Raw genomic sequence first — 23,208 nt, 5'->3', positions numbered from 1 at the left:
TTAGGACCCAAATTTCAGCATCTTCTTCTTCTCTTTGTGTGCCTTGTGCTCAGAAGTGAGGGGTCCTTGCTTGTCTGGATCCCATTCCCATCTTTCGGTGGTGTGATGGAGACAGAGGACCGGGTCCTGAGGGTGAGGCTCACTTAGGATGATGGATGCTGCGTTAGCTGTACTTGGGCTCAGCAATGTGTGCTTCAGACTGGAGAGTGGAAGGACATTTTCAGATGCCAGCTCTCACCTCCCAGTTAGAAGCTGGGGATGTGATTGTAGGAGCCTGGCCCCTGCACCCTTAAGCAGCTGTTACTTCAACTGCCTGAAGAACTTTGGGGAAAAAATCTCCCTGGCCACTAACTGCTTGTTCGATCTGCAAAAAGTGCATGGCCATTCCAAGTACACTGACAGGGGAGACTGAGTTATTTGCCTTATCTGATTGCTATCTTGGGGTGAGCAAAAGACCAAGCACTGGCCTCTTGCCACTTCTCCCCCTGTAAGCTCAGCATGGATGATGATATTGCCACATCGATGGTCGACAGTGGCTCCAGCACGTGTAGGGCCAGCCTTTCAGAGGATCATGGCCCTGGAGCCGTCTTCCCTTCCATCATGGGCAACCACAGCATGACTGTGGGCATCACCCACCCTAGGTGGGTGATGGGGCCCAGAGTAAGAGGGAACTCTACCCTGAATAGCCCATCAAGGAGAAGGTCTAGCATCACATTATAAAGCGAGTGTATGTGGCCCCCGAGGAGCACCCCATGCTGCTGACTGAGTCCCTCCTGAACCCTGAGGCCAACCAGGAGAAGACCCAGATCATATTGAAGACCTCCAGCACCACAGCCACGTACACGGCCATCTAGGCTATGCTGTCCTTTACGCCTCTGGCCTGTGCCACAGGCATGTAATGGAGTCCAGCAATGAAATCCCGTACACTGTGCCTATCTACGAGGGCTATGCCTTTCCTCACACCATCCTGTGTCTGGACTTAACCGGGACCTGAGGAACTACCTCACAGAGCTTTTCCACATGGCCAAGCAGGGAATTGTGCAAGACATCAAGGGAAGCTCTGCTCTTTTGCCCTATACTTGGAGAGGAGATGGTCACTGCAACCTCCAGCTCCTCCCTGGAGAAGAGCTGTGTGCCTTGAAGGCCAAGTCACCACCATTGGCAACAAGTGGTTCCACTGCCCTGGGGCCCTTCCAGCCTTCCTTCCTGAGCATGGAATCTGGAAGCATCCATGAAACTACCTTCAACTTCATTGTGAAGTGTGACATTGATGTCCACAACATGTGACATCTTTTCCAACACGGTGCTCTCTGGTGGGACCACTGTGTACCCAGGCTTCACCAACAGGATAGAGGAGATTCCCACTCTGACTCCCAGCACGATGAAGACTGAGATCATCACACTTCTGAGTGCTCTGCATGGATTGGTGGTTCCATCCTGGGCTCACTGTCTACCTTACAGCAGATGTGGATCAGCAAGCAGGAGTTCCATGAGTCTAGCCTCTCCACTGTCCACCAAAAATGCTTCTAGGTAGACGGTGTGTTACATCCTTTCTCGACAAAACCTGACTTGTGCAGAAAATGAGATGACATTGGCATGGTGTATTTGTTTATTTATTTATTTAAATTTATTTTTACTGTTGGTTGACTCAGGATTTAAGAAGTTGAATGGTGAAGGTGATAGCAGTCAGTTGAAGTTGCATCCCCCAAAGATCTGCAATGTGGCTGAGTGTTTTGGCTGTCCTTTTTTAAAGAGTCATTCCGGATATCATGCGATGCATTATTAGAGGACGTTCCATACCTTCTCAAACACCTCCTCATGTCTCCCTAAGGAGAAAGGCCCAGACTTCACCCAGGTTCACTCAGGGGAGGGTGATAGCATTGCTTTTGTGTAAATTATGTAATCCAAAATTTTTGAATCTTCTGCCTGAACACTTGCTCTTTTTATTTTGTTTCAGTTTGAATGGTCAGTTGTCATGACCCCTATTTTGTCATCCAACTTTCAGTGTATGAAGATTTTTGGTCTCCCAGGGAGTTGGCTGAGACTTTTCAATAAAAATACACACCTTAAGGGAAAAGAAAGACTTGACCAGGGTCCTTTAGCTGTAGTTGGGGGCGGGCTGCTCCAGGTTCTACCTTATAGTCACAACTAGAGCAGAATGAGTTACCTCTATCATTGCCCCCAAATTTAAATTTAATTAATTAATTAATTAACTTTAATTAATTCTTACAAAATTAATGGGTCAGGGCACCTGAAGCTTCTGTTTTTTTCCTAGCCCTCCCCCACACCCTGCCAACCTTTTATTCTGTCCACCCACTTGGACCTGTATTTTCTCCCTTACAATGCCTCAGCCCCGACTGACTGCCTGGCAGAATGGCTTCGCATGCCCTGGGGTAGGAGTGGGTTTTGCTTTTCTCCACAAAAGCCTGGCATGTGGAGTGACCACACCCTTCCCACCAAGAACTGCAGAGGACTTGCTCAAACCCCTCATTACACATCATTCCCAACTGGAGAGACAAAGTACCACATCCCTAGCGCTTTGAGCAATGGGTGCAAGTCTCAGGGTTGAGATCAGGGTAGATTCAGGATGTAATGCAATGTTTAGCCAAGCTCTGGTCTGACCTGCCCCACAGCCTGCTTGAACCTAACCTGCCTTCGTGGATATGGAAATGGAGGCAGCTGCTAAGTGGCCCATGGGCCATACATCCACTGTATGTGCCCAGAGGTGGAGCTATGTTTCATTGCCCATGATGTCCCTGGGCCCTGGTCTTTCTTTCTTGTAAACCCTGAGCCCCTACCCTCATCGGGAAACCCCACACTGTGCCTTGTCTCAGTGATGTCACCAACATTGGCTCTGACATCCCCTGAAAGCTCTCTTCTCCTTTTTGTATCTCCACAATTCTTATCTGATCTGCTACCCCCAGGAGGAGTCTTCTGCCAGGGTGGAGGGGAGAGGCATCCTGTAAGGAGGGAAGCTCTGAGACAGAGCTCCTAGGTGCCCTTGTTATCGAGCCAAACACAGGCACAAACACCGATGCCACCCACCCCACGTGGATTCACCAAGCCCCACCTGTTCCCAGTGCTGATCACAAAGAAGGAAAGAGGACCCTTTGCTAGGACCAGCTGCTATTTCTGCTTGCCCAGGGTGTCGGTCTTCATGGAGCTGGTAGCCCGCCTGCTGCTCTATCCACAACCATCCTGCCCTCAGCTGGCTCCATCACCTGCTGGGCTGGGAAGAAAAGCAGCCCATGGGAGCACAGTAGGGCCTCCCCCTGCACTCACTGGGGAGTCCTCTCCCTCCCTGCTGGTTCGGGGTGGGGAACTGTGAGGAGTGGTCTGGCTCCTCTACTTTAGCCCCTTCAGTGCAGTCAGCGGGAAGTACAGGACTTGCCCCCAAGGAAATGTGTGTTACTCTGTCACCTCCCTGATGCCTCAGCTTCTCCCTCCATCACCTTGGATGAAGCTGACATGTCAGCACCGGGGACATCACTACCCACTCTGTCTTTCCCTTTGGCAGTGTCCACTTCTGATAATCTTTGGATGAGTGACCTGGTTTTGGACTTTCCACCCCTTTGTGGGTCCCTCACTCCTCCCTGGTTACCTCAGACTCTCTTCATCGGGTCATAGACCTCTCAGCACTGTTACAACGTGCAGATCTGTGAAGCAGCTGTCAGAGTGGACGAATGTGGAGGTCAAGAGTGTGAACTCTCCAGCCATTTTTAGCCGTGGGCCTTGGGCAAGTTTAAAGCTTCAGTTTCTTCCTCTGTAAAATTGGAATGATTCTTGCACTCATTTCCTAGGGTTGTTATTGGCTTAAATGAGGAAATACATGTAATGTGATTAACATTGTGACTGGCCCTTTAATAAGTAGCCTTTAATAAGTATCAGTAATTGTTCACTATTATTAGCAAGTGCTCATTCTACACTCATCTTAATTTACACACAGGTGTCCTGAAGCTCCTTGGACGTAGGCTGAGAAGAAAGAAAGTGTCAGATTCAGTGGGAGACTTGGTGCTCTCTGAAGAGCCCTGAAGCTTAAGTCAGGGCTTTCCCCTTTTATCTCCTAATAAGTTAAGATTTTATCTACTGCACCTTGAGGTTTATCTTCCAGTTCCTAGTTTGAAAAGAACTGTTAATGAGCTCAAACACACATATCCTCCCTCACCCCCCCCCAAACACCCCGGGCAAAACACAATGAACCACTTAGTGATAGAACACGTGAATCAGAATTTGAAAAGGGTGCCACTATTTCTTAGCAAGTTTAAATCTTTCTAAAAATTTTCTGTAACTTAATAAAAAACACCACACACACACAAAACATACATGAGTTTGGGAGATGCAGTGTTTGGCTGAGAGCAGTGGTTGGTCCTGGGCTGGCCCAGATCTGGTTGACAGTTTAATTTTTTTGTCACTGTATAACTCAGGGAAGATGCTTCTGAATTTTAAAAAGATTTCTCAGCTTTCTAATCAAAGGACAACTCATTCATTTAAATATTGTAGACCTCACTTTCCTTTCTGATTAGGTGTCAGTAACTTTGCCTTACTCTCCTGGTTAATCTACAAAGTAGATAGAGGAGCACTTAAGGGACATGTGGAGACCTTCTGCTATTGGCAGTTTCCCAGGACATTCTGAGGCTTGGTTTATTTATCCTCATTAACCCTGAGAAGGCATGGTCCTGGGGCTACGTATGCATAGTGTGGCTTATCCTGTTTGTTAAAAGGAAGCCCCTTATGCTGAAAACTCAGCCTCTGTGCACTGGTGACAAATTGAATCTTGGAGACAGAGTTTTGGGTGAAGTAGAAAATAGCTTTATTGCTTTGCCAGGTATAGGGAGACACAACGGGCTTGTGCCTCTCAAAACTGTGTGTTCCAACCTGGGAGGATTTGGTGAGGAGTTTTATAGCAATGGTTCAAGGCTGGGGCTGCTAATAAGATTAGGGTGTGTGCAGGGCCTGCACCCCTTTAATCTGGTCTCAGGAGGTCTCCTGATGAGCTTCTCTGGTTCCTTTATTCTGACTTCAGGTGGTCTTCTCTGGAATGAAGAATGCTAACATCTTCCATTTGTTGGGGGTTTTAGCTGTGTAAAGAGCTCAGAGATATTGTTATGTGTATCCCTTGAGGCAGAACCAGGACCCTGCCCCAAGGCTGCACTATTGTTTCTTGGCTGCCCCTCCCTTCGCTGATTAGCAACTGTTCAAATATGCCCTTTGGAACTCAGGGAAGGTCATGGAGGCTGGAGTCTATTCCCTACAAACAAGAAATGGGGGACACAGAAAGGCTTCCATGCCCAGGAGCCCCACAGGGTCCTGCTCGGTTTCACCCCCACACCTCCATTCATTAAGCCCAGGATACAACATTGCATTCAGTCCTCTTGCCTTCTTAGGCTCCTCTTCTTGCGACAGTATCTCACTTTCCTTGTTTTTGATGATCTTGACAGTTTTGAGGAGTACTGGTCAGGTATTGGTAGCATGTCCCTCTGTCTGAACTTTCTCACGATTAGCCTGGGGTTATGTGTTTTGAGTTGGAAGACCACAGAGGTGAAGTGCCGTTTTCATCACGTCATATCAAAGGTACGTGCTATCAGTGTGACTAGTTTGTCACTGTTGATGCTGACCTTGATCAGCTGCCTGAGATGGTGCTTGTCAGGTTTTTCCACTGTAAAGTTCCTCTTTCTTCCCCTTTCCACACAGTGCTTTTTGGAAAGAAGTCATCTATGTACAGCTCACACACAAGGAGTCAGGACTATGCTTTCACCTCCTGTGGGCAGAGTACCTACATAAATTATTTAGAATTCTTCTCCACAGATTTGTCCCTTCTCCTCCACTTATTAGTTGATTCAATCATTTATGTCAGTATGGACTCGTGTATTTATTTTATATTTCAAGTTATAATCCAGTGATCCATTATTTATTTTGTTGCTCCAATTGTCCCAGATTTGGCCATTGGGAGCTCTTTCAGTTGACTCCCATGTCCTTTTGACATGTTCACCATTGTGTGTGTGTTTTTTTTTTTTTTTTTTTTTATCATTTCCTTACTTTCTGGCACTATAAAAGACACTCAGGGGGCTTCCCTGGTGGTCCAGTGGTCGAGACTCCACGCTTCCAAGGCAGGGGGTATGGGTTCGATCCCTGATCGGGGAACTAAGATCCCACATGCCACGTGGTGCGGCCAGAGAAAAAAACAAAAAAGGCACCCAGGTTCATCATGAGTCTTTCCTGTTTCAGTCCTAGAATCAGCCATTTCTCCAAGGAGGTGGTTTCTTTTACTGGAGAATGAAGTTAGACATTAAAATCTGGGTCCTGGGTTTTATGGCATTTTTGATGCATTTTATGGCAATTAAGTCTTATTTAATAAAATTATCAATATTTTACTTACTACTTTCTTGCTTTGCAAGAAGCACAAACTTGAAATGCCTTCTTTCTAAGGATAGATGGATGGATAACATGAATTTAGACATAAATAATATGCACATATGTCCTTTTAGTTATTTCTTGGCTTTATTTTATTTATTTTTTTAAAACAGAAGTAGTAGCAACATTTTTTTTTTTTTTTTGGCTGCAGTGGGTTTTCGTTGCTGCACGCGGGCTTTCTCTGTTTGCGGCGAGCAGGGGCTACTCTTCGTTGCAGTGTGTGGGCTTCTCATTGCAGTGGCTTCTCTTGTTGTGGAGCATGGGCTCTAGGCACGCGGGCTTCAGTAGTTGTGGCACACAGGCTCAGTAGTTGTGGCTCGCAGGCTCTAGAGCGCAGGCTCAGTAGTTGTGGCGCACGGGCTTAGTTGCTCCATGGCATGTGGGATCTTCCTGGACCAGGGCTCGAACCCGTGTCCCCTGCATTGGCAGGCGGATTCTTAACCACTGCACAACCAGGGAAGCCCATTGGCTTTATTTTTTAACATTTGAATCTTTAAATATATGAGCTGTGTTTTTGGTGCATAGCATAAAGTAGATATTCTACATTTTTCCAAAATAAATTACTGGTTTATCCTCAATAGGATTTATTTTACACTTTTTAAGTAATTTTTCCTTGGCCTTTGAATCTTGAGATATTGATTGATTGGATTATGGGTTAAGCTGTGTGAACTCAATCTAATCTCCTTTTTTCTTATATCTTAATGAACAATTTCTAGATGGAATGGCTGTGTGTCTTCCTGCTGTGAGTGTCCCTTGTGTTGCATTAGCTGCTTGTGAGCTCTTTCAGTTGACTCCTCTGGAAATCCCTTAATGGAAAAGTCTATTCTAATTTATTGCCACAGAAGATAACTTCAAACTCTCCACTGCCCAAGCATTATCAGGGTGTGGTTGTGAGAAACAGGGCACATAAAACATTTCCTGAAAGATCTATGGCCTACCCAACACTTTTTATTCTCCAGGTTACCCCAAGGGCAGAAAAGAGCAAAAGAAAACTAAGTAGATGTGGACCTTGGGTCTACTGATTTTTGTCCTTTGTAGACTTGCTCTTGTGTTGATTTTTGTCCCATCCTTGCACTGTGGGCTGCTGCGAGAACTAGCCTCACTGAAACACGCTTGGATTTATCATTTGGGGACTTTAGGAAGGAAGATGGGGTCCTCTCCATCACTCTGTATCTCCTTCCTGCTGGCCTCTGGAAGAATTCTTGCAGGCTTGTGGTCCAGCAGAAACTTTCCCAGGGTGGTTGGTGATTTGTTTTTTATCTTATGGTCAGTTTCCTCAATCACACGGTATGTTCCTCTATGGTTTGGCTGATAGGAAACTGAGAGCCACATCTGTGGTCCATTTACAGCAAAATCTTTGCCTCTGACTGAATTTTACCATCCTGCTTCTAATGTTTGGATTGTCCTTATTTGCTTTTCCATTCACTTTTTTAAAAAAATATTTTTTTATCTCTGGCTGCATCAGGTCTTAGTTGTAGCACGAGGGATCTTTCACTGTGGCACGCAGGCTCTAGAGCACATGGGCTCTGTAGCTGCAGCAAGCAGGCTTAGCTGCCCCGTGGCATGTGGGATCTTAGTTCCCCGACCAGGGATCAAACTTCCGTCTCCTGCGTTGGAAGGCGGGTTCTTCACCACTGGACCACCAGGGAGGTCCCTCCATTCGATTTTTTATAACGTTGGATTTAGGATTTCTCTAACTCAGCACCATTGACATCGTGGGCCAGATAATCCTTCCTTGTGGGGATCTGCCCCTACGCTTTGTAGGACGTTTAGCAGCATCCCTGGCCTCTGCCCACTAGTAGCAACCCCGCTCACTCCCAGTTGTAACAAGTAAAAATTTCTCCAGACGTTTCTGAATGTTTCCTGGAGAGCAAGATAGCCCCTTGGTTGAGAACGATTGGATTATATGTATTTATGTCATCACTAAAATATTTTTGGCTATAAGGCAATGTACAAACTGTTAAATTAATAAATAATGAAATAAGCATTAAACAGGTGAAAAAAAGCAGGGAATGGTGTATTTACATATGGACCTAGAAATTAGAGGCTTATTGTTTTTTTTTTAACATCTTTATTGGGGTATAATTGCTTTACAATGGTGTGTTAGTTTCTGCTTTATGACAAAGTGAATCAGATATACATATGTTCCCATATCTCTTCCCTTTTGCATCTCCCTCCCTCCCACCCTCCCTATCCCACCACTCCAGGCGGTCACAAAGCACCGAGCCGATATCCCTGTGCCATGCGGCTGCTTCCCACTAGCTATCTACCTTACGTTTGGTAGTAGTATATACAAGTCCATGCCTCTCTCTCTCCCTGTCACAGCTCACCCTTCCCCCTCCCCATATCCTCAAGTCCGTTCTCCAGTAGGTCTGTGTGTTTATTCCTGTCTTACCCCTAGGTTCTTCATGACATTTTTTTCCCTTAAATTCCATATATATGTGTTAGCATACGGTATTTGTCTTTTTCTTTCTGACTTACTTCACTGTATGACAGACTCTAGGTCTATCCACCTCATTACAAATAGCTCAATTTCGTTTCTTTTTATGGCTGAGTAATATTCCATTGTATATATGTGCCACACCTTCTTTATCCATTCATCCGATGATGGGCACTTAGGTTGTTTCCATCTCCGGGCTATTGTAAATAGAGCTGCAATGAACATTTTGGTACATGACTCTTTTTGAATTTTGGTTTTCTCAGGGTATATGCCCAGTAGTGGGATTACTGGGTCGTATGGTAGTTCTATTTGTAGTTTTTTAAGGAACCTCCATACTGTTCTCCATAGTGGCTGAACCAATTCACATTCCCACCAGCAGTGCAAGAGTGTTCCCTTTTCTCCACACCCTCTCCAGCATTTATTGTTTCTAGATTTTTTGATGATGGCCATTCTGACTGGTGTGAGATGATATCTCATTGTAGTTTTGATTTGCATTTCTCTAATGATTAATGATGTTGAGCATTCTTTCATGTGTTTGTTGGCAGTCTGTATATCTTCTTTGGAGAAATGTCTATTTAGGTCTTCTGCCCAGTTTTGGCTTGGGTTGTTTGTTTTTTTGTTATTGAGCTGCATGAGCTGCTTGTAAATTTTGGAAATTAATCCTTTGTCAGTTGCTTCATTTGCAAATATTTTCTCCCATTCTGAGGGTTGTCTTTTTGTCTTGTTTATGGTTTCCTTTGCTGTGCAAAAGCTTTTAAGTTTCATTAGGTCCCATTTGTTTATTTTTGTTTTTATTTCCATTTCTCTAGGAGGTGGGTCAGAAAGGATCTTGCTGTGATTTATGTCATAGAGTGTTCTGCCTATGTTTTCCTCTAAGAGTTTGATAGTTTCTGGCCTTACATTTAGGTCTTTAATCCATTTTGAGCTTATTTTTGTGTATGGTGTTAGGGAGTGATCTAATCTCATACTTTTACATGTACCTGTCCAGTTTTCCCAGCACCACTTATTGAAGAGGCTGTCCTTTCTCCACTGTACATTCCTGCCACCTTTATCAAAGATAAGGTGACCATATGTGCATGGATTTATCTCTGGGCTTTCTATCCTGTTCCATTGATCTATCTTTCTGTTTTTCTGCCAGTACCATACTGTCTTGATTCCTGTAGCTTTGTAGTATAGTCTGAAGTCTGGCCCCAGCATCATTGCAACAGTTCCGAATCCCTGGGGGTATATTCACCTGGTGGTTCCAGAGCAGAATTTGGCGCCGTGTTTTTAAGGAGAGAAGCTTCTGAAGCAGAGAAATAGGGGCAGTGTAATGGACAAGCTCCTCTGGGTACAGCCACTCCACTCGTTTACAAACCAGGAAGACAAGTGGGGTAGATCAGCAGCCCTCGGTAGCAGGGCACTGGCCAAGCCCCACGTCCACACACTGTGGGGAAAAACCAAGGCAGAGAACATGAGTTGGTCATAGAGATTATCAAATTGGGACACAGAACTGGGTTATTTGGCACTCTGTGGTCAGGGGCCTTATTGCTTCTAACAACTATTTGAAGGCTGCTTTATGTGCTAGTAGAATGGTGTACCCCTTGAGGGACTTGCCTCTGGACAGGAGTAGGTCATGGAAATTTTGTACTTTTTAAATTTTCTGTGAAAGACTATTTAGGTTGTCTGTCATCCAAGGAAATCTTTAGTAAGCTCTCAAAGCCAGAGCTCCAGAATCATAGGTAGTGCCCAGGTGAGCATTTTAACGTGCCTGTTCTGATTTTTCTCATGGTAATGAAGATTTAATCATGTGGTAATGTGGTGTGGGTGTGTGTTTTAACAACACTTCAGGCTAAGAGAGCTTTCATCAGAGTAAATAATTGAGCTTTACACAATTTCTGCCTGTTGAAATAGTGACAGAGTGCAATTTTGCCCTTTTCTTGAAGAAACTTGATCTCACTTGGCTTTCAGGCACATTCCGTCGCAATAGAAACACAATGTAGTTTTCCTTTTGTTATCACAGAACAGCTGGAATGAAGGTGTAGAGAAACATTTAAAGGTGCTTTTAAAAGCAGGGCTGGAAAACTCAGTTTCACATTCTTTGTGATTTGGATGTCTGGAACTTGCTGACACCTATCTGTGGACTTTTTTGTATCAAGGATAAGCAAAGAGTTGTCCAGGAAACAGCTGTTCAGTTTCTTTAGTTTAAAATCAGGTCGTGTCTTTATTTTATATTTTTTTGTTGTTAGAAAGCAATTGGTGACCTTCCACCTCCCAACTCCACGGTTCTCCAGTGATGGGTAGTCCTTGATGGTGCTGTATCAGGATTCAAATATTAGGAGAGTTTGGATTGAGAAGGGACCAGCCACTGGCAACAGTAATTTTGCCAAAATGGTGTTTTGGTTAATTGCACGGTCTTGTTTAGTTTTCAGTCTTCCCTATTTGACAGCAAGCATCGTTTTGTTGCACTCTACATTTCTATAACTAGCACTGTGCCAGATGCATTATAGGTGTTTAATACATATTTGGGTCAATTTGTATTTAGTGATATGGACAGTATGCAAAGGTTATCCCCGAGGCATAGCGATCATATTCATAATAGTTGTTCCCGATTCTTAAGAATCTATTTTGTATCCTACGGCAGTTTGCACCCTAGAAATGGACTCTGAGATGGGATTCGGTGTTTAGGATGTTTAGCCGAGTGTGCCTCTGGAGCTGAAGTGGTTGTCAGAGTTATAATGTGGGACCAGAATGGCTGGGCCTTGCTATTCCTGTCTTTGGATACGGGTCACCACTGGAAGGGCCTGACCTTGGGTGAGGCAGCTCTCTACCACCGAGGCAGACCCTGGAAGGGCCGAAGACACAGCTGAAGGGGTGTATGGATAGCACTCCCGACAGCTGGGCCACATCTGCATGCACATCTGGGTCTGTCAGGTGCCGGCTTACTCCACCAGGTGCTTTCCACATGTTATCTCTTGTCTTCACTGTTATCCTTAATGTAATTTAATATTTCCATCAATTGACAGATACAGAAACTGAAGTTCAGAGAGGTTGACTAGCTTGCCTAAGAATGAATAGGTAGGCAGATAGATACAACAGTGTTAACTATTTAAATTCTGCTCCGAGCTCAAAGCCTGAGTGCTCTGGATTTCTTTTGGGAACGGGTCAGCCAAGTTAGAAGAGGAGCATGCATTGGGAGTCACGAGACGGAGCGTTGGCTGCCCCTGCCACTCATTCCAAGTGTGACCTCAATTATCAAGTGCATTAATGTGGAGCTAAAATGAGCTTTGAAGCACATGAATCACTCAAGAATCTTGTTAAAATGCAGAGTCTGTTCCAGTAGGTCCCGGTGGGGCCTGAGATTCTGCATTTCTAACAAGTGCTCTGGTGATGCCAAAGCTGCTGGCATCTGAGATCTCAGAAGACCCTAAGTCTCCTCCAGCTCTGAAACTCAGTGGGTCTCAAACATTTAGGGACAGCTCTTCCTTACAGGAGAATTCCGGTCGGTAAATACAGAAGAAAAAAAGGAAAGCGAATATCACCGAGCATCCCTATAATTATTGTTTCGGGTAGGATCTGTGGATGGATGCTAAAATTAGAGGGTGAAAGTTTGAGGAGGAACACGATATTTGTATACTATCAATGCATCTCTCACCAAGGATTTACTGATTACAGACGGAAGAAAATAAGTTTATAGCAAACATCACCTTAACCAAGTGATCAAAGTTGATATCACCACTAGTAAAACATGTTGACCTCCCCACAGGATGCACTGAGAGGAACGCATCACTAACAGGCATACTTGTGCAAAACACACAACCTCGATCTAATCGTGAGAAAATATCAGACCCAAAAAGAGGGGTATCCTACAAGACAACTGACAAGCATTCTGTAAAAGTGTCAAGGTCACGAAAGACAAGGGAAGACAGACGGGAGAATTGTTACAGATTACAGGAGGCCGAGGAGACATGACAAATACACTGGGGGACGGGGGCCTCAGATTGGATCTTGGAACAGAAAAAGGACAGTAAAACGTGCAAATGGAGTCTCTAGTTTATAGTATTGCACAAATACTTAGTTTTGACAGATGCATCATGGTAATAGTATAAGATGTTAGCAGTAAGGGATACTTGGTAGAAAATAAACTGGAACTCTGTTCTATTTTTGCAACTTTTCTATGTGCCTAAATTATTTAAAAATAAGTAAAAAACCCACAAATCTATGGATATACTCTTTAAAACTTTTTTCAGACATTTTTATATACAAAAATGCTCATACAGTAGATTTGTTTAGACTTGAGATTTCTTTATCATATCACTTGCAAATGATGATGGTTTTGCCCTTAATTTTTTATTTATACCTCTTTTTATTTATACCTCAAACAATTCGAAACCACTGTGTCGATCTTAGATCCCTTGGTAGCTTTACTGACTCTGGAGGTCAGTCAAAAATAACAACAAACATCTATTGTGTTTACTGCAAACCAGGCACTGTGCTAAATGCCTCAAATGCCTTATCTCCTTATTCTTCTCAATAACCCTATTATTATCTTGAATTTACAGAAAAGGAAATATTTAGAGAAGTAAAATAGCTTGCTCAAGTTCACGTAATTTTTTTTCTTTTTTTTGTGGTATGCGGGCCTCTCACTGTTGTGGCCTCTCCCGTTGCGGAGCACAGGCTCCGGACGCGCAGGCTCAGCGGCCATGGCTCACGGGCCCAGCCGCTCCCGCGGCACGTGGGATCTTCCCGGACCGGGGCACGAACCCGCGTCCCCTGCATCGGCAGGCGGACTCCCAGCCACTGCGCCACCAGGGAAGCACTCACGAAATAATTTTTAAAGCCAGGATTTGAACCAAGGTTATCTTAGTCCAGGACCTAAGCTTTTAGCTACATGTCTGCTTAATAATATTAACAATTGATTTCAGATATATTTATTTTTAACATGGAAGGGTAGCATCACTGAACCACCATTTTAAAGATGAGAGTAGAATGACCAAGAAGTCAATCAGCGGCTTTTGATCCTCAGACCAGTACAGGCCAAGCAGGGAGTCCAGAGAAGATGGGTGTCCTGGGCGACCCTGCAAACTCCTGCCCTTGAGCCACTGAGGTTGGGAGGGTGGGGTGGGAGAAGAAGGACTTCGATAGTTGTCCCTGAGCATCCCCCATGGACAGCTGTAGTCTCACCCCCAGCATTACTTGGTGGCTGCCTGGCTAGTTACATGGACATGGGTCTGGGCCCTGGCTGGCTCCCACCTGGGTAGAAGACAGGAGGTCTCCACTGACTCTGCACTTGCAGAGTAAATACAGAGAGGGACTTCCCTGGTGGCCCAGTGGTTAAGACTCCACGCTTCCACCGCAGGGGGTTCGGGTTGCATCCCTGGTCGGGGAACTAAGATCCCACATGCTGCAGGGCACGTCCAAAAAATTTAAAAATAAATAAATACAGAGAAAAGAGAAAGAAAAATTGGTTCTTGGTCTCTTCCCAGACTTCCTCTGGGTACCTGCAGCTCTGACTGCACAGATGAACCTGTGGTCCCAATCAGAGGCTAGGAGAGCCAGTGGGGTTGAGGGGCCGAAAAGACCTCAGCAGTTTGGACAGAATCCCTAACTCAGCACAGCAACCTATGTCTTTTCACCTCCAGGTGACACTCAGGGAGGATAACAACATTTATCTCAGATTACTTTGGGGTTTACGTGACAAACTTTAGCACTGGCACAGAGAAAGATTGATTTACACTTTCCTTTGATAAACATGGGCAAACAATAAGGAATCTTTTCTTTTTTAAACTGGAAGTTTTTTTTTTTAACTTTTTATTTTATGTTGGAGTAAAGTAGCAGGGCAAATTGGTGGAGATGTTGATTGTTCAGAGAAAATGCATTAAATAGAATTAATCTAAACGGAAGAGACATTTAAATACACCCCAATTACCAACCTCGAGGAAAGTTGAGGGGGATATTGTGCTAAAAAAGTAGACCGCTATGCAAAAGGAAATTGAAAATTTGATTGCTGGAAAAGTCCCACCAATATTGGCAACAAATACCAATTAAACACTGCTAAAAATTGAAATGGGGATTTAGAAACTATTTTGAGGAACATTCACAGAACATAGAGTGAAAATATAAATAAGTAGGAATTATAAAAGATAAGTGAGAGGATAGATTTAGTGTATCTAACATATGTTTATTCCCCTCATCCACTCTTAACATGGAGCAGATGGGGAAGTAGTAATATTTAAAGATATATAAAAGAAAATTTATCTGTGCTAAAGAAAGATTTGAGGTTTCTGGTGAAAAAATCCTCCCAAGCCTATATAAGGTATTGAAAAAGACAGACAACATATACATATCCTAACAATATGTTTTAATTTCACGGGTAAAGAGAAAAATTCTATCAACATTTAAATTTTTTAAAAATGGAGGAGACCAGTAGTGTTGGCAGATAGCTCATTTGCCACGCTGCCTGCTGACAAAGGAACAAGATTCATCAGGATTGTGGACCTAGAGTAATTCGTAGAGACAAGCCAGTACTTGTACAGCACAAAAGAAATACACCTTGTGACGTGTCAATTCTTAGGAAATAGTCTATCAGTGCATTATTTCTGGAAAAAATGTTCATTAAAATCCATTGGAATATAGAACCAATGAAAGGGAAAGTGCGTGCCCGAAATAGCACTGAAACTGGTAATCTCATAGGTAAGCCAAAATATGTTTTGAAATGTGTGGAACTTTAATATAACTATGAACAAGAAAATCCTTAAATAAGACACATAAATTAACATCATAATAACAATCTGGAACTGAGGCTCCATAGGATTTTTCTAAAAATTACATGGTGGAGAGGCGAATCTTTTATTTTTAATTTTTGAGAGCTTTATTTACTGTTATTTTTACAGACTCTGTTTTTTTAATAAAGATTTAACTATTATTTATTTATATATTTGTTCTCCTTTCATGGACCAACTCTCTCATATAAAGGCATACCATTACTTTTTTTGTTGTTGTCGTTAGTTTTCTTCTGCTCCTTGATGTTTGTTTCTTCCAAATTCTTTTAACATGCCTATTTGTTTTCATCTCTGTATTTCCTGTTAGAAGCTTGCTTAAAATATCTGGTCATCCTTGGTTATCTGGTCATATTTAAGAATGAGACAGTCTATCAGTTGGTGGACCTCACTTTTGGAAGAGGCTGCTAATCCTAACATCTGTAGGTATTTCCCTCGGGCTGGTCATTTTCTCCTGGAGAAGCAGTCTCCAGACTTCTTCCTGTGGGTCAGAGCTTGATTGCCAGAGTTCTGGGAGCTGGGACAGGCAGAGGTCAGCATCCTTTAGTTCACTGATGCACCTCTCCCCTCTTCTGTGCCTGGTGCCTCAAAAACTGGAGGTTCTTTTCAAAAATTTCCTCTGAAAATAAGCTTTCTATTTATTGCTGTGGTGGGGAAGAGGGCAGCTTACTCTATATACACTTTCTCCTATTATTGGCCCCCTCTTCTCTCCCTTTCAGTTCTGGAACTTTCTTTGATTTTGTGATGTGAATTGGCTTGTTTCCTACTGACTGCCCTTTCTTTGGGCTAGTTCTTTGCTCTCTGCATTTTATTTTTTAAATCACTTATCCCCCCACCATCCAGTGTTCAAAAAAATATGTGGATTATCTCATTCATTGTCGTTATCTCTTGTATTGTTCCTGTGGCTTTATGGCTTTTAAAGTCTTCTACTGCTTTCTCATCAGCTTGGAAGGAGGGGGCAGAGCTAAGATAGTGCGTTGATTCCCTGTTTATGCATATCGATGAACTTAGGAGTAACATTTCCGCAAAAAAGCTATCCCCCTCCAAAAGAAGGTCCCATTGGGATTTTGATTGATATTACATTAAATCTGTATGTTATTTTGAGAAAAAAAAAAAAGGTTTCTTTTTACTATCCAGTTTTCCCATCTGGGAACATTGATGAATCTATATTCAGTTCGAGCACCCTCTGCAGTATCTTGCAGCTTCCTCTGTATGGGTCGTGCTGATCAAAGGATGGTGGGGACTGAAGAGACTTTGAAGAGGCTTTGAAGAAGGACAAAGGTTCCTAGCCTGACTCTGCTGAGAGCTGTGTCATCTGACAGTTTACTCAATTGTCCTGACCTCATTTTCCACTGGTCCCAGTGGGACATAACAGCCACCTGGTGGAGTTGTGAGAATTAGGAGGAGTCTGTGTAAAAAGCATACAGAATTGAGATAAAAAGTAATAGTTCTTATTTTTTTTCTTTTTCTTTTACAGGTTGGTCTCATTTCTCCATGGATGCAGTACTCCCATTTTTTTAAAAAAATGTTTGTTTATTTATTTATTTATTTTCTTATTAGTCATCCATTTTATGCACATCAGTGTATATATGTCAATTCCAATCTCCCAATTCACCGCCACCCCCCCCCCACCGACCCCTGCCATTTCCCCCCTTGGCGTCCATACGTTTGTTCTCTACATCTGTGTCTCGATTTCTGCCCTGCAGACCGGTTCATCTGTACCACTCTTCTAGGTTCCACCTATATGTGTTAATATATGATATTTGTTTTTCTCTTTCTGACTTACTTTATATGACAGTCTCTAGATCCGTCAACGTCTCTACAAATGACCCAATTTTGTTCCTTTTTATGGCTGAGTAATATTCCATTGTATATATATACCACATCTTCTTTATCCATTCGTCTGTCGATGGGCATTTAGGTTGCTTCCATGACGTGGCTATTGTAAATAGAGCTGCGATGAACATTGGGGTGCGTGTGTCTTTTTGAATTATGGTTTTCTCTGGGTATATGCCCAGTAGTGGGATTGCTGGGTCGTATGGTAGTTCTATTTTTAGTTTTTTAAGGAACCTTCATACTGTTCTCCATAGTGGCTGTATCAATTTACATTCCCACCAACAGTGCAAGAGGGTTCCCTGTTCTCCACACCCTCTCCAGCATTTCTTGTTTGTAGATTTTCTGATGATGCCCATTCTAACTGGTGTGAGGTGATACCTCATTGTAGTTTTGATTTGCATTTCTCTAATAATTAGTGATGCTGAGCAGCTTTTCATGTGCCTCTTGGCCATCTATATGTCCTCTTAGGAGAAATGTCTATTTAGGTCTTCTGCCCATTTTTGGATCGGGTTGTTTTATAATTTTGAGTTGCATGAGCTGTTATATATTTTGGAGCTTAATCCTTTGTCCGATGATTCATTTGCAAATATTTTCTCCCATTCTGAGGGTTGTCTTTTCGTCTCATTTATGGTTTCCTTTGCTGTGCAAAAGCTTTTAGGTTTCATTATGTTCCATTTGTTTATTTTTGTTTTTATATCCATTACTGTAGGAGGTGGGTCGAAAAATATCTTGCTGTGATTTATGTCAGAGTGTTCTTCTCATGTTTTCCTCTAAGAGTTTTGTAGTGTCCGGTCTTACATTTAGGTCTTTAATCCATTTTGAGTTTATTTTTGTGTATGGTGTTAGGGAGTGTTCCAATTTCATTCTTTTACATGTAGCTGTCCAGTTTTCCCAGCACCACTTATTGAAGAGGCTATGTTTTCTCCACTGTATATTCTTGCCTCCTTTATCAAAGATAAGGTGACCATATGTGCATGGGTTTGTCTCTGGGCTTTCTATCCTTTTCCATTGATCTGTATTTCTGTTTTTGTGCCAGTACCATACTATCTTGATTACTGTAGCTTTGTAGTATAATCTGATTTCAGGGAGTCTGATTCCTCCAGCTCTGTTTTTTTCCCTCAAGATTGCTTTGGCTATTCAGGGTCTTTTGCGTCCTCATACAAATTTTAAGATTTTTTGTTCTAGCTCTGTAAAAAATGCCATTGGTAATTTGATAGGGATTACATTGAATCTGTAGATTGCTTTGGGTAGTATAGTCATTTTCACAATGTTGATTCTTCCAATCCAAGAACATGATATATCTCTCCATCTGTTTTTATCATCTTTAATTTCTTTCATCAGTGTCTTATAGTTTTCTGCATACAGATCTTTTGTCTCCCTAGGTAAGTTTATTCCTAGGTATTTTATTCTTTTTGTTGCAGTGGTAAATGGGAGTGTTTCCTTAATTTCTCTTTCATATTTTTCTTCATTAGTGTATAGGAATGCAAGAGATTTCTGTGCATTAATTTTGCATCCTGCAACTTCACCAAATTCATTGATTAGCTCTAGTAGTTTTCTGGTAGCATCTTTAGGATTCTCTATGTATAATATCATGTCATCTGCAAACAGGGACAGTTTTACTTCTTCTTTTCAAATTTGTATTCCCTTTATTTCTTTTACTTCCCTGATTGCTGTGGCTACGACTTCCAAAACTATGTTGAATAATAGTGGTGAGAGTGGACATCCTTGTCTTTTTCCTGATCTTAGAGGAAATGCTTTCATTTTTTCACCATTGAGAATGATGTTTGCTGTGTGTTTGTCGTATATGGCCTTTATTATGTTGAGGTAGGTTCCCTCTGTGCCCACTTTCTGGAGAGTTTTTATCATAAATCGGCATTGAATTTTGACAAAAGATTTTTCTGCATCTATTGAGGTGATCATATAGTTTTTATTCTTCAATTTGTTAATATGGTGTATGACATTGATTGATTTGTGTATATTGAAGAATCCTTGCATCCTGGGATAAATCCCACTTGATCATGGTGTATGATCCTTTTAATGTGTTGTTGGATTCTGTTTGCTAGTATTTTGTTGAGGATTTTTGCATCTATATTCTTCAGTGATATTGGTCTGTAATTTTCTTTTTTTGTAGTATCTTTGTCTGGTTTTGGTATCAGGGTGATGGTGGCCTCATAGAATGAGTTTGGGAGTGTTCCTTCCTCTGAAATTTTTTGGAAGAGTTTGAGAAGGATGGGTGTTAGCTCTTCTCTAAATGTTTGATAGAATTCACCTGTGAAACCATCTGGTCCTGAACTTTTGGTTGTTGGAAGATTTTTAATCACAGTTTCAATTTCATTACTTGTGACTGGTCTGTTCATATTTTCTGTTTCTTCCTGGTTCAGTCTTGGAAGGTTATACCTTTCTAAGAATTTGTCCATTTCTTCCAGGTTGTCCATTTTATTGGCATAGAGTTGCCTGTAGTAGTCTCTTAGGATGCTTTGTATTTCTGTGGTGTCTCTTGTAACTTTTCCTTTTTCATTTCTAATTTTATTGGTTTGAGTCCTCTCCCTCTTTTTCTTGATGAGTCTGGCTAATGGTTTATCCATTTTTTTTATCTTCTCAAATAACCAGCTTTTACTTTTATTGATCTTTGCTATTGTTTTCTTTGTTTCTATTTCATTTATTTCTGCTCTGATCTTGTTGATTTCTTTCCTTCTGCTAACTTTGGGTTTTGTCTGTTCTTCTTTCTCTAGTTCCTTTAGGTGTAACATTAGATTGTTTGAGATTTTTATTGTTTCTTGAGGTAAGCCTGTATTGCTATAAACTTCCCTCTTAGAACTGCTTTTGCCGTGTCCCATAGGTTTTGGATCGTTGTGTTTTCATTGTCATTTGTTTCTAGGTATGTTTTTATTTCCTCTTTGATTTCTTCAGTGATCTCTTTGGTATTTAGTAACTTATTGTTTAGCCTCCATGTGTTTGTGTTTTTTATGTTTTTTTCCCTGTAATTGATTTCTAATCTTATAGCATTGTGGTCAGAAAAGATGCTTGATATGATTTCAATTTTCTTAAATTTACTGAGGCTTGATTTGTGACCCAAGACGTGATCTATCCTGGAGAATGATCTGTGTGCACTTGAGAAGAAAGTGTGATGTGATGTTTTTGGGTGGAATGTCCTATAAATATCAATTAAATCTATCTGGTCTATTGTGTCATTTAAAGCTTGTGTTTCCTTATTAATTTTCTTTTTGGATGATGTGTCCATTGGTATAAGTAAGGTGTTAAAGGCCCCCACTATTATTGTGTTACCATCAATTTCCTCTTTTAGAGCTGTTAGCGGTTGCCTTATGTATTGAGCTCCTTCTGTGTTGGGTGCATATATATTTATAATTGTTATATCTTCTTCTTGGATTGATCCCTTGATGATTATATAATGTCCTTCCTTGCCTCTTGTAACATTCTTTATTTTAAAGTCTATTTTATCTGAGATGAGTATTGCTACTCCAGCTTTCTTTTGATTTCCATTTGCATGGAATATCTTTTTCCATCCCCTCACTTTCAGTCTGTATATGTCCCTAGGTCTGAAGTGGGTCTCTTGTAGACAGCATATATATGGGTCTTGTTTTTGTATCCATTCAGCGAGCCTGTGTCTTTTGGTTGGAGCATTTAATCCATTCACGTTTAAGGTAATTATTGATATGTATGTTCCTATTACCATTTTCTTATTATTTTGGGTTTGTTTTTCTAGGTCCTTTTCTTCTCTTGTGTTTCCCAGTTAGAGAAGTTCCATTAGCATTTGTTGTATAGCTGGTTTTGTGGTGCTGAATTCTCTTAGCTTTTGCTTGTCCGTAAAGCTTTTGATTTCTCCATTGAATCTGAATGAGATCCTTGCTGGTAGAGTAATCTTGGTTGTAGTTTCTTCCCTTTCATCACTTTAAGTATATCGTGCCACTCCCTTCTGGCTTGTAGAGTTTCTGTTGAGAAATCAGCTGTTAACCTTATGGGAGTTCCTTTGTACGTTATTTGTCATTTTTCCCTTGCTGCTTTCAGTTTTTCTTTGTCTTTAATTTTTGCCAATTTTATTACTATGTGTCTCAGCATGTTTCTCCTTGGGATTATCCTGTATGGAACTCTGCGCTTCCTGGACTTGGGTGGCTATTTCCTTTCCCATGTTAGGGAAGTTTTCGACTATAATCTCTTCAGATATTTTCTCTGGTCCTTTCTCTCTCTCTACTCCTTCTGGGACACCTGTAATGCAAATGTTGTTGCGTTTAATGTTGTCCCAGAGGCCTCTTAGGCTGTCTTCGTTTCTTTTCATTCTCTTTTCTTTATTCTGTTCCACAGAGTGAATTCCACCATCCTGTCTTCCAGGTCACTTATCCATTCTTCTGCCTCAGTCATTCTGCTATTGATTCCTTCTAGTGTAGTTTTCATTTCAGTTATTGTATTGTTCATCTATGTTTGTTTGTTCTTTAATTCTTCTAGATCTTTGTTAAACATTTCTTTCATCTTCTCGATCTTTTTCCAAGGTCCTGGATCATCTTCACTGTCATTATTCTGAATTCGTTTTCTGGAAGATTGCCTATCTCCATTTCATTTAGTTGTTTTTCTGGGGTTTTATCTTGTTCCTTCATCTGGTATGTAGCCCTCTGCCTTTTCATCTTGTCTATCTTTCTGTGAATGTGGTTTTTGTTCCACAGGCTGCAGGATTGTAGTTCTTCTTGCTTCTGCTGTCTGCCCTCTGGTGGTTGAGGCTATCTAAGAGGCTTGTGGAAGTTTCCTGATGGGAGGCACTGGTAGTGGGTAGAGCTGGCTGTTGCTCTGTTGGGCAGAGCTTAGTAAAACTTTAGTCCACTTGTCTGCTGATAGGTGGGGCTGGCTTCCCTCCTTGTTGGTTGTTTGGCCTGAAGTGACCCAACACTGGAGCCTACCCTGGATCTTTGGTGGGGCTAATGGTGGCCGTTGGGAGGGCTCACACCAAGGAGTACTTCCCTTAATTTCTGCTGCCAGTGTCCTTCTCCCTTGATGAGTCACAGCTGCCCCCCACCTCTGCCGGAGACCCTCCAACACTAGCAGGTAGGTCTGGTTCAGTCTCCTATGGGTCACTGCTCCTTCCCCTGGGTCCCGATTTGCACACGACTTTGTGTGCCCTCCAAGAGTGTAGTCTCTGTTTCCCCCAGTCCTGCCAAAGGCCTGCAATCAAATCCCACTAGCCTTCAAAGTCTGATTCTCTAGGAATTGCTCCTCCCGTTGCCAGACCCCCAGGTTGGTAAGCCAGATGTGTGGCTCAAACCCTTCACTCCAGTGGGTGGACTTCTGTGGTATCAGTAGTTCTTTTTACTATTTCATTAGCATAAGGTACTTCCAGATCCATGTGTACTTATTCTATGTTTTTGTTGTTACAGTAAATGGGAAGTTTACTTTCAATATTGTTAAGTATTCTTTGATAGTTGTTAGAAAAGCAATTTCTCTTTGGAGAAATATCTTTAATCCTGATGTGTTACTTGAATTCCGTATCAATTCTGATAGCATTTTTTAAAACAATTCTTGGGTTTGCATTATAATGAGGAAATTTCCAGAACACCCTCTATTTGAGTGCAGGCAGGCAGGAGTGTTAAGCTATGCTGGGGTGTTTGTTAATCACGTCTCCATCAAAGGCCAGGTCACAGTCCTCCCAAAGGTGTCTCTCTTCTCTCACAGCTACTGTCATTTGTAGGTTCTCAGATGTATTTTTGCAGAGTAATGTTTCTTACATAGTGAAACAAGTTGAATAATATTCTGTGGAAA

At 42.1% G+C, this 23,208-nt stretch overlaps 1 pseudogene; it reads left to right on the top strand.

Moving 5' to 3' along the window:
• Positions 1-498: 498 nt before the first annotated feature.
• On the top strand, positions 499-1,530 carry LOC136128546 (actin, cytoplasmic 1-like; annotated as a pseudogene).
• The last annotated feature ends 21,678 nt before the right edge of the window (positions 1,531-23,208 follow it).

This window comes from Phocoena phocoena, chromosome 9 (assembly GCF_963924675.1).
Source record: "Phocoena phocoena chromosome 9, mPhoPho1.1, whole genome shotgun sequence".
Taxonomy (NCBI): domain Eukaryota; kingdom Metazoa; phylum Chordata; class Mammalia; order Artiodactyla; family Phocoenidae; genus Phocoena; species Phocoena phocoena.
Note: the sequence above shows the minus strand (reverse complement) of the source record. Positions and strands in the feature narration are given on the sequence as shown.